At 67.2% G+C, this 12,726-nt stretch overlaps 1 long non-coding RNA gene across 1 annotated transcript in view; it reads left to right on the forward strand.

Moving 5' to 3' along the window:
* Window positions 1-1,122: 1,122 nt before the first annotated feature.
* The window catches only part of LOC140453835 (uncharacterized), a 74,678-nt gene continuing 63,074 nt past the window's right edge, over window positions 1,123-12,726 (forward strand). The window contains exons 1-2 of the long non-coding RNA XR_011952499.1: window positions 1,123-1,238; window positions 1,385-1,461. This is a non-coding gene — a long non-coding RNA (uncharacterized lncRNA). The remainder of the gene's footprint in view (window positions 1,239-1,384; window positions 1,462-12,726) is intronic.

Below are 12,726 nucleotides of genomic sequence, written 5' to 3' on the forward strand. Positions count from 1 at the left end.
GGGACTGAGAGTGAGAGAGAGAGGGAGGGAGTCCCACAGACCGGGGACTGAGAGAGAGAGAGAGAGAGGGAGTCCCACAGACCGGGGACTGAGAGAGAGAGAGAGGGAGTCCCACAGACCGGGGACTGAGAGAGAGAGAGAGAGGGAGGGAGTCCCACAGACTGGGGGACTGAGAGAGAGAGAGAGGGAGTCCCACAGACCGGGGACTGAGAGAGAGAGAGAGGGAGTCCCACAGACCGGGGGACTGACAGAGAGAGAGAGAGAGGGAGTCCCACAGACCGGGGACTGAGAGAGAGAGAGGGAGGGAGTCCCACAGACCGGGGACTGAGAGAGAGAGAGAGAGGGAGTCCCACAGACCGGGGACTGAGAGAGAGAGGGAGGGAGTCCCACAGACCGGGGACTGAGAGAGAGAGAGAGAGGGAGTCCCACAGACTGGGGACTGAGAGAGGGAGAGAGGGAGTCCCACAGACCGGGGACTGAGAGAGAGAGAGAGAGAGGGAGTCCCACAGACCGGGGACTGACAGAGAGAGAGAGAGAGGGAGTCCCACAGACCGGGGACTGAGAGAGAGAGAGAGAGGGAGGGAGTCCCACAGACCGGGGACTGAGAGAGAGGGAGAGAGGGAGTCCCACAGACCGGGGACTGAGAGAGAGAGAGAGAGGGAGTCCCACAGACTGGGGACTGAGAGAGAGAGAGAGAGAGGGAGTCCCACAGACTGGGGACTGAGAGAGAGAGAGAGAGGGAGTCCCACAGACCGGGGACTGAGAGAGAGAGAGAGGGAGTCCCACAGACCGGGGACTGAGAGAGAGAGAGAGAGAGGGAGTCCCACAGACCGGGGACTGAGAGAGAGAGAGAGAGAGAGGGAGTCCCACAGACCGGGGACTGAGAGAGAGAGAGAGAGAGGGAGTCCCACAGACCGGGGACTGAGAGAGAGAGAGAGGGAGTCCCACAGACCGGGACTGAGAGAGAGAGAGAGAGGGAGTCCACAGACCGGGGACTGAGAGAGAGAGAGAGGGAGTCCCAGGGACTGAGAGAGAGAGAGAGGGAGTCCCAGGGACTGAGAGCGAGAGAGGGGGAAGAGTGCCCTGGTGTTAATGTGTTGAGGTTTCTGGTGCTTTGTTTCAGTTGAACGGGCAACTCCCAGGGGTCCTTGTGGGGAGCCCCCTCCCCTGCACAGAGGCGTCTATGAGGGTCTGGAGTCGAGAGGTGGCCCCTCTGTCCGATATCGGTGCTATCCAGGGTAAGTTGGGGCATCTCAGAACCGGTGGATTACACCTCCCACCGGCCCGGGGGGGGGAATGGGGGAGGCAGGGGGTCACCCAGCCAGACTAACCCTTCTCTCTCTCTCTCTCTCTCTCTCTCTCTCTCTCCGTCCCACCCCAACAGTCATCGTTTACACGGCCACAAGACCAACACCTGCCTCGGGAACGGGACATGGGAGAGACCAGCTCCAGTCTGTAAAGGTTCGGCCAAGGGGAGTGGGCACGGTGCTCCGAGAGACCGAGGGAGAGACCGGGGAACTGGGCACGGTGCTCCGAGTGACCGAGGGGAGAGACCGGGGAACTGGGCACGGTGCTCCGAGTGACCGAGGGGAGAGACCGGGGAACTGGGCACGGTGCTCCGAGAGACCGAGGGGAGACCGGGGAACTGTGCACGGTGCTCCGAGAGACCGAGGGGAGACCGGGGAACTGTGCACGGTGCTCCGAGAGACCGAGGGGAGACCGGGGGACAGTGCACGGTGCTCAGAGTGACCGAGGGGAGACCGGGGAACTGGGCACGGTGCTCCGAGTGACCGAGGGGAGAGACCGGGGAACTGGGCACTGTGCTCCGAGTGAACGAGGGGAGAGACCGGGGAACTGGGCACGGTGCTCCGAGTGACCGAGGGGAGACCGGGGAACTGTGCACGGTGCTCCGAGAGACCGAGGGGAGACCGGGGAACTGGGCACGGTGCTCCGAGTGACCGAGGGGAGAGACCGGGGAACTGGGCACTGTGCTCCGAGTGAACGAGGGGAGAGACCGGGGAACTGGGCACGGTGCTCCGAGTGACCGAGGGGAGACCGGGGAACTGGGCACGGTGCTCCGAGTGACCGAGGGGAGACCGGGGAACTGTGCACGGTGCTCCGAGTGAACGAGGGGAGAGACCGGGGTACTGGGCACGGTGCTCCGAGTGACCGAGGGGAGACCGGGGAACTGAGCACGGTGCTCCGAGTGACCGAGGGGAGACCGGGGAACTGGGCACGGTGCTCCGAGTGACCGAGGGGAGAGACCGGGGAACTGGGCACGGTGCTCCGAGTGACCGAGGGGAGACCGGGGAACTGTGCACGGTGCTCCGAGTGACCGAGGGGAGACCGGGGAACTGTGCACGGTGCTCCGAGTGAACGAGGGGAGAGGACCGGGGAACTGGGCACGGTGCTCCGAGTGACCGAGGGGAGACCGGGGAACTGAGCACGGTGCTCCGAGTGACCGAGGGGAGACCGGGGAACTGGGCACGGTGCTCCGAGTGACCGAGGGGAGAGACCGGGGAACTGGGCACGGTGCTCCGAGTGAACGAGGGGAGAGACCGGGGAACTGGGCACGGTGCTCCGAGTGACCGAGGGGAGACCGGGGAACTGGGCACGGTGCTCCGAGTGACCGAGGGGAGACCGGGGAACTGGGCACGGTGCTCCGAGTGACCGAGGGGAGAGACCGGGGAACTGGGCACGGTGCTCCGAGTGACCGAGGGGAGAGACCGGGGAACTGGGCACGGTGGTCCGAGTGTGGGGTCTGACCGAGGGGAGAGCGGGGAACTGTGCAGGGTGCTCCGAGTGACCGAGGGGAGACCGGGGAACTGGGCACGGTGCTCCGAGAGACCGAGGGGAGAGACCGGGGAACTGGGCACGGTGCTCCGAGAGACCGAGGGGAGAGACCGGGGAACTGGGCACGGTGCTCCGAGTGACCGAGGGGAGACCGGGGAACTGTGCACGGTGCTCCGAGTGACCGAGGGGAGACCGGGGAACTGGGCACGGTGCTCCGAGTGACCGAGGGGAGACCGGGGAACTGGGCACGGTGCTCCGAGTGACCGAGGGGAGACCGGGGAACTGTGCACGGTGCTCCGAGTGACCGAGGGGAGACCGGGGAACTGTGCACGGTGCTCCGAGTGACCGAGGGGAGACCGGGGAACTGTGCACGGTGCTCCGAGTGACCGAGGGGAGAGACCAGGGAACTGTGCACGGTGCTCCGAGTGTGGTTCTGACCGAGGGGAGACCGGGGAACTGTGCACGGTGCTCCGAGTGTGGGTCTGACCGAGTGGAGTCCGGGGAACTGTGCACGGTGCTCCGAGTGTGGTGTCTGACCGAGGGGAGTCCGGGGAACTGTGCACGGTGCTCCGAGTGACCGAGGGGAGAGACCGGGGAACTGTGCACGGTGCTCCGAGTGACCGAGGGGAGACCGGGGAACTGGGCACGGGGCTCCGAGTGACCGAGGGGAGACCGGGGAACTGGGCACGGTGCTCCGAGTGTGGGGTCTGACCGATTGGAGACCGGGGAACTGGGCACGGTGATCCGAGTGACCGAGGGGAGACCGGGGAACTGTGCACGGTGCTCCGAGTGAGGGGTCTGACCGAGGGGAGACCGGGGAACTGTGCACGGTGCTCCGAGTGACCGAGGGGAGACCGGGGAACTGGGCACGGTGCTCCGAGTGACCGAGGGGAGAGACCGGGGAACTGGGCACGGTGCTCCGAGTGACCGAGGGGAGAGACCGGGGAACTGGGCACGGTGCTCCGAGTGACCGAGGGGACTGGGCACGGTGCTCCGAGTGACCGAGGGGAGAGACCGGGGAAACTGGGCACGGTGCTCCGAGAGACCGAGGGGAGAGACCGGGGAAACTGGGCACGGTGCTCCGAGTGACCGAGGGGAGAGACCGGGGAACTGGGCACGGTGCTCCGAGTGACCCGAGGGGAGACCGGGGAACTGGGCACGGTGCTCCGAGTGACCGAGGGGAGAGACCGGGGAACTGGGCACGGTGCTCCGAGTGACCGAGGGGAGATACCGGGGAACTGGGCACGGTGCTCCGAGTGACCGAGGGGAGACCGGGGAACTGGGCACGGTGCTCCGAGTGACCGAGGGGAGAGACCAGGGAACTGGGCACGGTGCTCCGAGTGACCGAGGGGAGAGACCAGGGAACTGTGCACGGTGGCTCCGAGTGACCGAGGGGCGACCGGGGAACTGGGCACGGTGCTCCGAGTGACCGAGGGGAGAGACCGGGAAACTGGGGACGGTGCTCCGAGTGTGGGGTCTGACCGAGGGGAGACCGGGGAACTGTGCACGGGGATCCGAGTGACCGAGGGGAGACCGGGGAACTGTGCACGGTGCTCCTAGTGACCGAGGGGAGAGACCGGGGAACTGGGCACGGTGCTCCGAGTGACCGAGGGGAGAGACCGGGGAACTGGGCACGGTGGTCCGAGTGTGGGGTCTGACCGAGGGGAGAGCGGGGAACTGTGCAGGGTGCTCCGAGTGACCGAGGGGAGACCGGGGGAACTGGGCACGGTGCTCCGAGAGACCGAGGGGAGAGACCGGGGAACTGGGCACGGTGCTCCGAGAGACCGAGGGGAGAGACCGGGGAACTGGGCACGGTGCTCCGAGTGACCGAGGGGAGACCGGGGAACTGTGCACGGTGCTCCGAGTGACCGAGGGGAGACCGGGGAACTGGGCACGGTGCTCCGAGTGACCGAGGGGAGACCGGGGAACTGGGCACGGTGCTCCGAGTGACCGAGGGGAGACCGGGGAACTGTGCACGGTGCTCCGAGTGACCGATGGGAGACCGGGGAACTGGGCACGGTGCTCCGAGTGACCGAGGGGAGAGACCAGGGAACTGTGCACGTTGCTCCGAGTGTGGTTCTGACCGAGGGGAGACCGGGGAACTGTGCACGGTGCTCCGAGTGTGCGTCTGACCGAGTGGAGTCCGGGGAACTGTGCACGGTGCTCCGAGTGTGGTGTCTGACCGAGGGGAGTCCGGGGAACTGTGCACGGTGCTCCGAGTGACCGAGGGGAGAGACCGGGAAACTGTGCACGGTGCTCCGAGTGACCGAGGGGGAGACCGGGGAACTGGGCACGGTGCTCCGAGTGACCGAGGGGAGACCGGGGAACTGGGCACGGTGCTCCGAGTGTGGGGTCTGACCGATTGGAGACCGGGGAACTGGGCACGGTGCTCCGAGTGTGGGGTCTGACCGATTGGAGACCGGGGAACTGGGCACGGTGCTCCGAGTGTGGGGTCTGACCGATTGGAGACCGGGGAACTGGGCACGGTGCTCCGAGTGACCGAGGGGAGACCGGGGAACTGTGCACGGTGCTCCGAGTGAGGGGTCTGACCGAGGGGAGACCGGGGAACTGTGCACGGTGCTCCGAGTGACCGAGGGGAGACCGGGGAACTGGGCACGGTGCTCCGAGTGACCGAGGGGAGAGACCGGGGAACTGGGCAAGGTGCTCTGAGTGACCGAGGGGAGAGACCGGGGAACTGGGCACGGTGCTCCGAGTGACCGAGGGGACTGGGCACGGTGCTCCGAGTGACCGAGGGGAGAGACCGGGGAAACTGGGCACGGTGCTCCGAGAGACCGAGGGGAGACCGGGGAACTGGGCACGGTGCTCCGAGTGATCGAGGGGAGACCGGGGAACTGTGCACGGTGCTCCGAGTGTTGGGTCTGACCGAGAGGAGACCGGGGAACTGTGCACGGTGCTCCGAGTGTGGGGTCTGACCGAGGGGAGAGACCGGGGAACTGTGCACGGTGCTCCGAGTGTGGGGTCTGACCGAGGGGAGACCAGGGAACTGGGCACGGTGCTCCGAGTGTCGGGTCTGACCGAGGGGAGACCGGGGAACTGTGCACGGTGCTCCGAGTGACCGAGGGGAGACCGGGGAACTGGGCACGGTGCTCCGAGTGTGGGTCTGACCGAGGGGAGACCGGGGAACTGTGCACGGTGCTCCGAGTGTGGGTCTGACCGAGGGGAGACCAGGGAACTGGGCACGGTGCTCCGAGTGTGGGGTCTGACCGAGGGGAGACCAGGGAACTGTGCACGGTGCTCCGAGTGACCGAGGGGAGACCAGGAACTGGGCACGGTGCTCCGAGTGACCGAGGGGAGACCGGGGAACTGGGCACGGTGCCCCGAGTGACCGAGGGGAGACCGGGGAACTGTGCACGGTGCTCCGAGTGACCGAGGGGAGACCGGGGAACTGGGCACGGTGCTCCGAGTGACCGAGGGGAGACCGGGGAACTGTGCACGGTGCTCCGAGTGACCGAGGGGAGACCGGGGAACTATGCACGGTGCTCCGAGTGACCGAGGGGAGAGACAGGGGAACTGTGCACGGTGCTCCGAGTGTGGTTCTGACCGAGGGGAGACCGGGGAACTGTGCACGGTGCTCCGAGTGACCGAGGGGAGACCGGGGAACTGTGCACGGTGCTCCGAGTGTGGGTCTGACCGAGGGGAGTCCGGGGAACTGTGCACGGTGCTCCGAGTGTGGTTCTGACCGAGGGGAGACCGGGGAACTGTGCACGGTGCTCCGAGTGACCGAGGGGAGACCGGGGAACTGTGCACGGTGCTCCGAGTGTGGGTCTGACCGAGGGGAGTCCGGGGAACTGGGCACGGTGCTCCGAGTGACCGAGGGGAGACTGGGGAACTGTGCACGGTGCTCCGAGTGTGGGGTCTGACCGAGGGGAGTCCGGGAAACTGTGCACGGTGCTCCGAGTGACCGAGGGGAGACCGGGGAACTGTGCACGGTGCTCCGAGTGTGGGTCTGACCGAGGGGAATCCGGGGAACTGTGCAAGGTGCTCCGAGTGTGGGTCTGACCGAGGGGAATCCGGGGAACTGTGCACGGTGCTCCGAGTGTGGGGTCTGACCGAGGGGAGTCCGGGGAACTGTGCACGGTGCTCCAAGTGACCGAGGGGAGAGACCGGGGAACTGTGCACGGTGCTCCGAGTGACCGAGGGGAGACCGGGGAACTAGGCACGGTGCTCCGAGTGACCGAGGGGAGACCGGGGAACTGTGCACGGTGCTCCGAGTGTGGGGTCTGACCGATTGGAGACCGGGGAACTGGGCACGGTGCTCCGAGTGAGGGTCTGACCGAGGGGAGACCGGGGAACTGGGCACGGTGCTCCGAGTGACCGAGGGGAGACCGGGGAACTGTGCACGGTGCTCCGAGTGTGGGGTCTGACCGAGGTCAGACCGGGGAACTGTGCACGGTGCTCCGAGTGACCGAGGGGAGACCGGGGAACTGTGCACGGTGTTCCGAGTGACCGAGGGGAGACCGGGGAACTGTGCACGGTGCTCCGAGTGTGGGGTCTGACCGAGGGGAGGCCGGGGAACTGGGCACGGTGCTCCGAGTGACCGAGGTTAGAGACCGGGGAACTGTGCACGGTGCTCCGAGTGACCGAGGGGAGACCGGGGAACTGTGCACGGTGCTCCGAGTGACTGAGGGGAGAGTGGGGAACTGTGCACGGTGCTCCGAGTGTGGGTCTGACCGAGGGGATACCGGGGAACTGGGCACGGTGCTCCGAGTGTGGGGTCTGACCGAGGGGAGACCGGGGAACTGTGCACGGTGCTCCGAGTGTGGGGTCTGACCGAGGGGAGACCGGGGAACTGTGCACGGTGCCCCGAGTGTGGGTCTGACCGAGGGGAGTCCGGGGAACTGTGCACGGTGCTCCGAGTGTGGGTCTGACCGAGGGGAGACCGGGGAACTGGGCACGGTGCTCCGAGTGTGGGGCCTGACCGAGGGGAGACCGGGGAACTGGGCACGGTGCTCCGAGTGACCGAGGGGAGAGTCCGGGGAACTGTGCACGGTGCTCCGAGTGACCGAGGGGAGACAGGGGAACTGTGCACGGTGCTCCGAGTGACCGAGGGGACACCGGTTAACTGGGCACGGTGCTCCGAGTGTGGGGTCTGACCGAGGGGAGACCGGGGAACTGTGCACGGTGCTCCGAGTTTGGGTCTGACCGAGGGGAGACTGGGGAACTGTGCACGGTGCTCCGAGTGACCGAGGGGAGACCGGTTAACTGGGCACGGTGCTCCGAGTGTGGGGTCTGACCGAGGGGAGACCGGGGAACTGTGCACGGTGCTCCGAGTTTGGGTCTGACCGAGGGGAGACTGGGGAACTGTGCACGGTGCTCCGAGTGTGGGGTCTGACTGAGGGGAGACCGGGGAACTGGGCACGGTGCTCCGAGTGTGGGGTCTGACTGAGGGGAGACCAGGGAACTGGGCACGGTGCTCCGAGTGACCGAGGGGAGAGACCGGGGAACTGTGCACGGTGCTCCGAGTGACCGAGGGGAGACCGGGGAACTGTGCACGGTGCTCCGAGTGACTGAGGGGAGACCGGGGAACTGGGCACGGAGCTCCGAGTGACCGAGGGGAGACCGGGGCACTGGGCACGGTGCTCCGAGTGACCGAGGACCTGTGCACGGTGCTCCGAGTGACCGAGGGGAGACCGGGGAACTGTGCACGGTGCTCCGAGTGACCGAGGGGAGACCGGGGAACTGTGCACGGTGCTCCGAGTGACCGAGGGGAGAGACCGGGGAACTGGGCACGGTGCTCCGAGTGACTGAGGGGAGACCGGGGAACTGGGCACGGTGCTCCGAGTGTGGGTCTGACCGAGGGGAGACCGGGGAACTGTGCACGGTGCTCCGAGTGTGGGGTCTGACCGAGGGGAGACCGGGGAACTGTGCACGGTGCTCCGAGTGAGGGGTCTGACCGAGGGGAGACCGAGGAACTGGGCACGGTGCTCCGAGTGACCGAGGGGAGACCGGGGAACTGGGCACGGTGCTCCGAGTGACCGAGGAACTGTGCACGGTGCTCCGAGTGACCGAGGGGAGACCGGGGAACTGTGCACGGTGCTCCGAGTGACCGAGGGGAGAGACTGGGGAACTGTGCACGGTGCTCCGAGTGACCGAGGGGAGACCGGGGAACTGTGCACGGTGCTCCGAGTGACCAAGGGGAGAGACCGGGGAACTGGGCACGGTGCTCCGAGTGTGGGGTCTGACCGAGGGGAGACCGGGGAACTGGGCACGGTGCTCCGAGTGAGGGGTCTGACCGAGGGGAGACCGGGGAACTGGGCACGGTGCTCCGAGTGACCGAGGGGAGACCGGGGAACTGGGCACGGTGCTCCGAGTGACCGAGGAACTGTGCACGGTGCTCCGAGTGACCGAGGGGAGAGACCGGGGAACTGGGCACGGTGCTCCGAGTGACCGAGGGGAGAGACCGGGGAACTGTGCACGGTGCTCCGAGTGACCCAGGGGAGAGACCGGGGAACTGGGCACGGTGCTCCGAGTGACCGAGGGGAGAGACCAGGGAACTGGGCACGGTGCCCGAGTGACCCAGGGGAGAGACCGGGGAACTGTGCACGGTGCTCCGAGTGACCGAGGACCTGTGCACGGTGCTCCGAGTGACCGAGGGGAGACCGGGGAACTGTGCACGGTGCTCCGAGTGACCGAGGGGAGACCGGGGAACTGTGCACGGTGCTCCGAGTGACCGAGGGGAGAGACCGGGGAACTGGGCACGGTGCTCCGAGTGACTGAGGGGAGACCGGGGAACTGGGCACGGTGCTCCGAGTGTGGGTCTGACCGAGGGGAGACCGGGGAACTGTGCACGGTGCTCCGAGTGTGGGGTCTGACCGAGGGGAGACCGGGGAACTGTGCACGGTGCTCCGAGTGAGGGGTCTGACCGAGGGGAGACCGGGGAACTGGGCACGGTGCTCCGAGTGACCGAGGGGAGACCGGGGAACTGGGCACGGTGCTCCGAGTGACCGAGGAACTGTGCACGGTGCTCCGAGTGACCGAGGGGAGACCGGGGAACTGTGCACGGTGCTCCGAGTGACCGAGGGGAGAGACTGGGGAACTGTGCACGGTGCTCCGAGTGACCGAGGGGAGACCGGGGAACTGTGCACGGTGCTCCGAGTGACCGAGGGGAGAGACCGGGGAACTGGGCACGGTGCTCCGAGTGTGGGGTCTGACCGAGGGGAGACCGGGGAACTGGGCACGGTGCTCCGAGTGAGGGGTCTGACCGAGGGGAGACCGGGGAACTGGGCACGGTGCTCCGAGTGACCGAGGGGAGACCGGGGAACTGGGCACGGTGCTCCGAGTGACCGAGGAACTGTGCACGGTGCTCCGAGTGACCGAGGGGAGAGACCGGGGAACTGGGCACGGTGCTCCGAGTGACCGAGGGGAGAGACCGGGGAACTGTGCACGGTGCTCCGAGTGACCCAGGGGAGCGACCGGGGAACTGGGCACGGTGCTCCGAGTGACCGAGGGGAGAGACCAGGGAACTGGGCACGGTGCCCGAGTGACCCAGGGGAGAGACCGGGGAACTGGGCACGGTGCTCCGAGTGACCGAGGGGAGACCGGGGAACTGTGCACGGTGCTCCGAGTGACCGAGGGGAGACCGGGGAACTGTGCACGGTGCTCCGAGTGTGGGGTCTGTCCGAGGGGAGACTGGGGAACTGTGCACGGTGCTCCGAGTGACCGAGGGGAGACCGGGGAAGTGGGCCCGGTGCACCGAGTGACCGAGGGGAGACCGGGGAACTGGGCACGGTGCTCCGAGTGTGGGTCTGACCGAGGGCAGACCGGGGAACTGTGCACGGTGCTCCGAGTGTGGGGTCTGACCGAGGGGAGACCAGGGAACTGGGCACGGTGCTCCGAGTGTGGGGTCTGACTGAGGGGAGACCGGGGAACAGTGCACGGTGCTCCCAGTGACCGAGGGGAGACCGGGGAACTGTGAACGGTGCTCCCAGTGACCGAGGGGAGTCCGGGGAACTGTGCACGGTGCTCCGAGTGAGGGGTCTGATCAAGGGGAGACCGGGGAACTGGGCACGGCGCTCCGAGTGACCGAGGGGAGACCGGGGAACTGTGCACGGAGCTCCGAATGTGGGGTCTGACCGAGGGGAGACTGGGGAACTGTGCACGGTGCTCCGAGTGACCGAGGGGAGACCGGGGAACTGGGCACGGTGCTCCGAGTGACCGAGGGGAGACCGGGGAACTGGGCACGGTGCTCCGAGTGACCGAGGGGAGAGACCGGGGAACTGGGCACGGTGCTCCCAGTGACCGAGGGGAGACCGGGGAACTGTGCACGGTGGTCCGAGTGACCGAGGGGAGACCGGGGAACTGGGCACGGTGCTCCGAGTGACCGAGGGGAGACCGGGGAACTGTGCACAGTGCTCCGAGTGACGGAGGGGAGACCGGGGAACTGTGCACGGTGCTCCGAGTGACCGAGGGGAGAGACCGGGGAACTGTGCACGCTGCTCCGAGTGTGGTTCTGACCGAGGGGAGACCGGGGAACTGTGCACGGTGCTCCGAGTGTGAGGTCTGACCGAGGGGAGTCCGGGGAACTGTGCACGGTGCTCCGAGTGACCGAGGGGAGACCGGGGAACTGTGCACGGTGCTCCGAGTGTGGGTCTGACTGAGGGGAATCCGGGGAACTGTGCAAGGTGCTCCGAGTGTGGGTCTGACCGAGGGGAATCCGGGGAACTGTGCACGGTGCTCCGAGTGTGGGGTCTGACCGAGGGGAGTCCGGGGAACTGTGCACGGTGCTCCGAGTGACCGAGGGGAGAGACCGGGGAACTGTGCACGGTGCTCCGAGTGACCGATGGGAGACAGGGGAACTGTGCACGGTGCTCCGAGTGACCGAGGGGAGACCGGGGAACTGTGCACGGTGCTCCGAGTGTGGGGTCTGACCGAGGGGAGACCGGGGAACTGTGCACAGTGCTCCGAGTGACCGAGGGGAGACCGGGGAACTGTGCACGGTGCTCCGAGTGTGGGGTCTGACCGAGTGGAGACCGGGGAACTGTGCACGGTGCTCCGAGTTTGGGTCTGACCGAGGGGAGACCGGGGAACTGTGCACGGTGCTCCGAGTGTGGGTCTAACCGAGGGGAGACCGGGGAACTGTGCACGGTGCTCCAAGTGACCGAGGGGAGAGACCGGGGAACTGTGCACGGTGCTCCGAGTGACCGAGGGGAGACCGGGGAACTGTGCACGGTGCTCCGAGTGACCGAGGGGAGACCGGGGAACTGTGCACGGTGCTCCGAGTGTGGGGTCTGACCGAGGGGAGACCGGGGAACTGTGCACGGTGCTCCGAGTGTGGGGTCTGACTGAGGGGAGACCAGGGAACTGTGCACGGTGCTCCGAGTGACCGAGGGGAGAGACCGGGGAACTGTGCACGGTGCTCCGAGTGACCGAGGGGAGACCGGGGAACTGTGCACGGTGCTCCGAGTGACGGAGGGGAGACCGGGGAACTGTGCACGGTGCTCCGAGTGTGGGGTCTGACTGAGGGGAGACCGGGGAACTGTGCACGGTGCTCCGAGTGTGGGGTCTGACCGAGGGGAGACCGGGGAACTGTGCACGGTGCTCCGAGTGAGGGGTCTGACCGAGGGGAGACCGGGGAACTGGGCACGGTGCTCCGAGTGACCGAGGGGAGACCGGGGAACTGGGCACGGTGCTCCGAGTGACCGAGGAACTGTGCACGGTGCTCCGAGTGACCGAGGGGAGACCGGGGAACTGGGCACGGTGCTCCGAGTGACCGAGGGGAGAGACTGGGGAACTGTGCACGGTGCTCCGAGTGACCGAGGGGAGACTGGGGAACTGTCCACGGTGCTCCGAGTGACCGAGGGGAGAGACCGGGGAACTGGGCACGGTGCTCCGAGTGTGGGGTCTGACCGAGGGGAGACCGGGGAACTGGGCACGGTGCTCCGAGTGACCGAGGGGAGACCGGGGAACTGTGCA

Source organism: Chiloscyllium punctatum, chromosome 28 (assembly GCF_047496795.1).
Source record: "Chiloscyllium punctatum isolate Juve2018m chromosome 28, sChiPun1.3, whole genome shotgun sequence".
In the NCBI taxonomy this organism is placed as follows: Eukaryota; Metazoa; Chordata; class Chondrichthyes; order Orectolobiformes; family Hemiscylliidae; genus Chiloscyllium; species Chiloscyllium punctatum.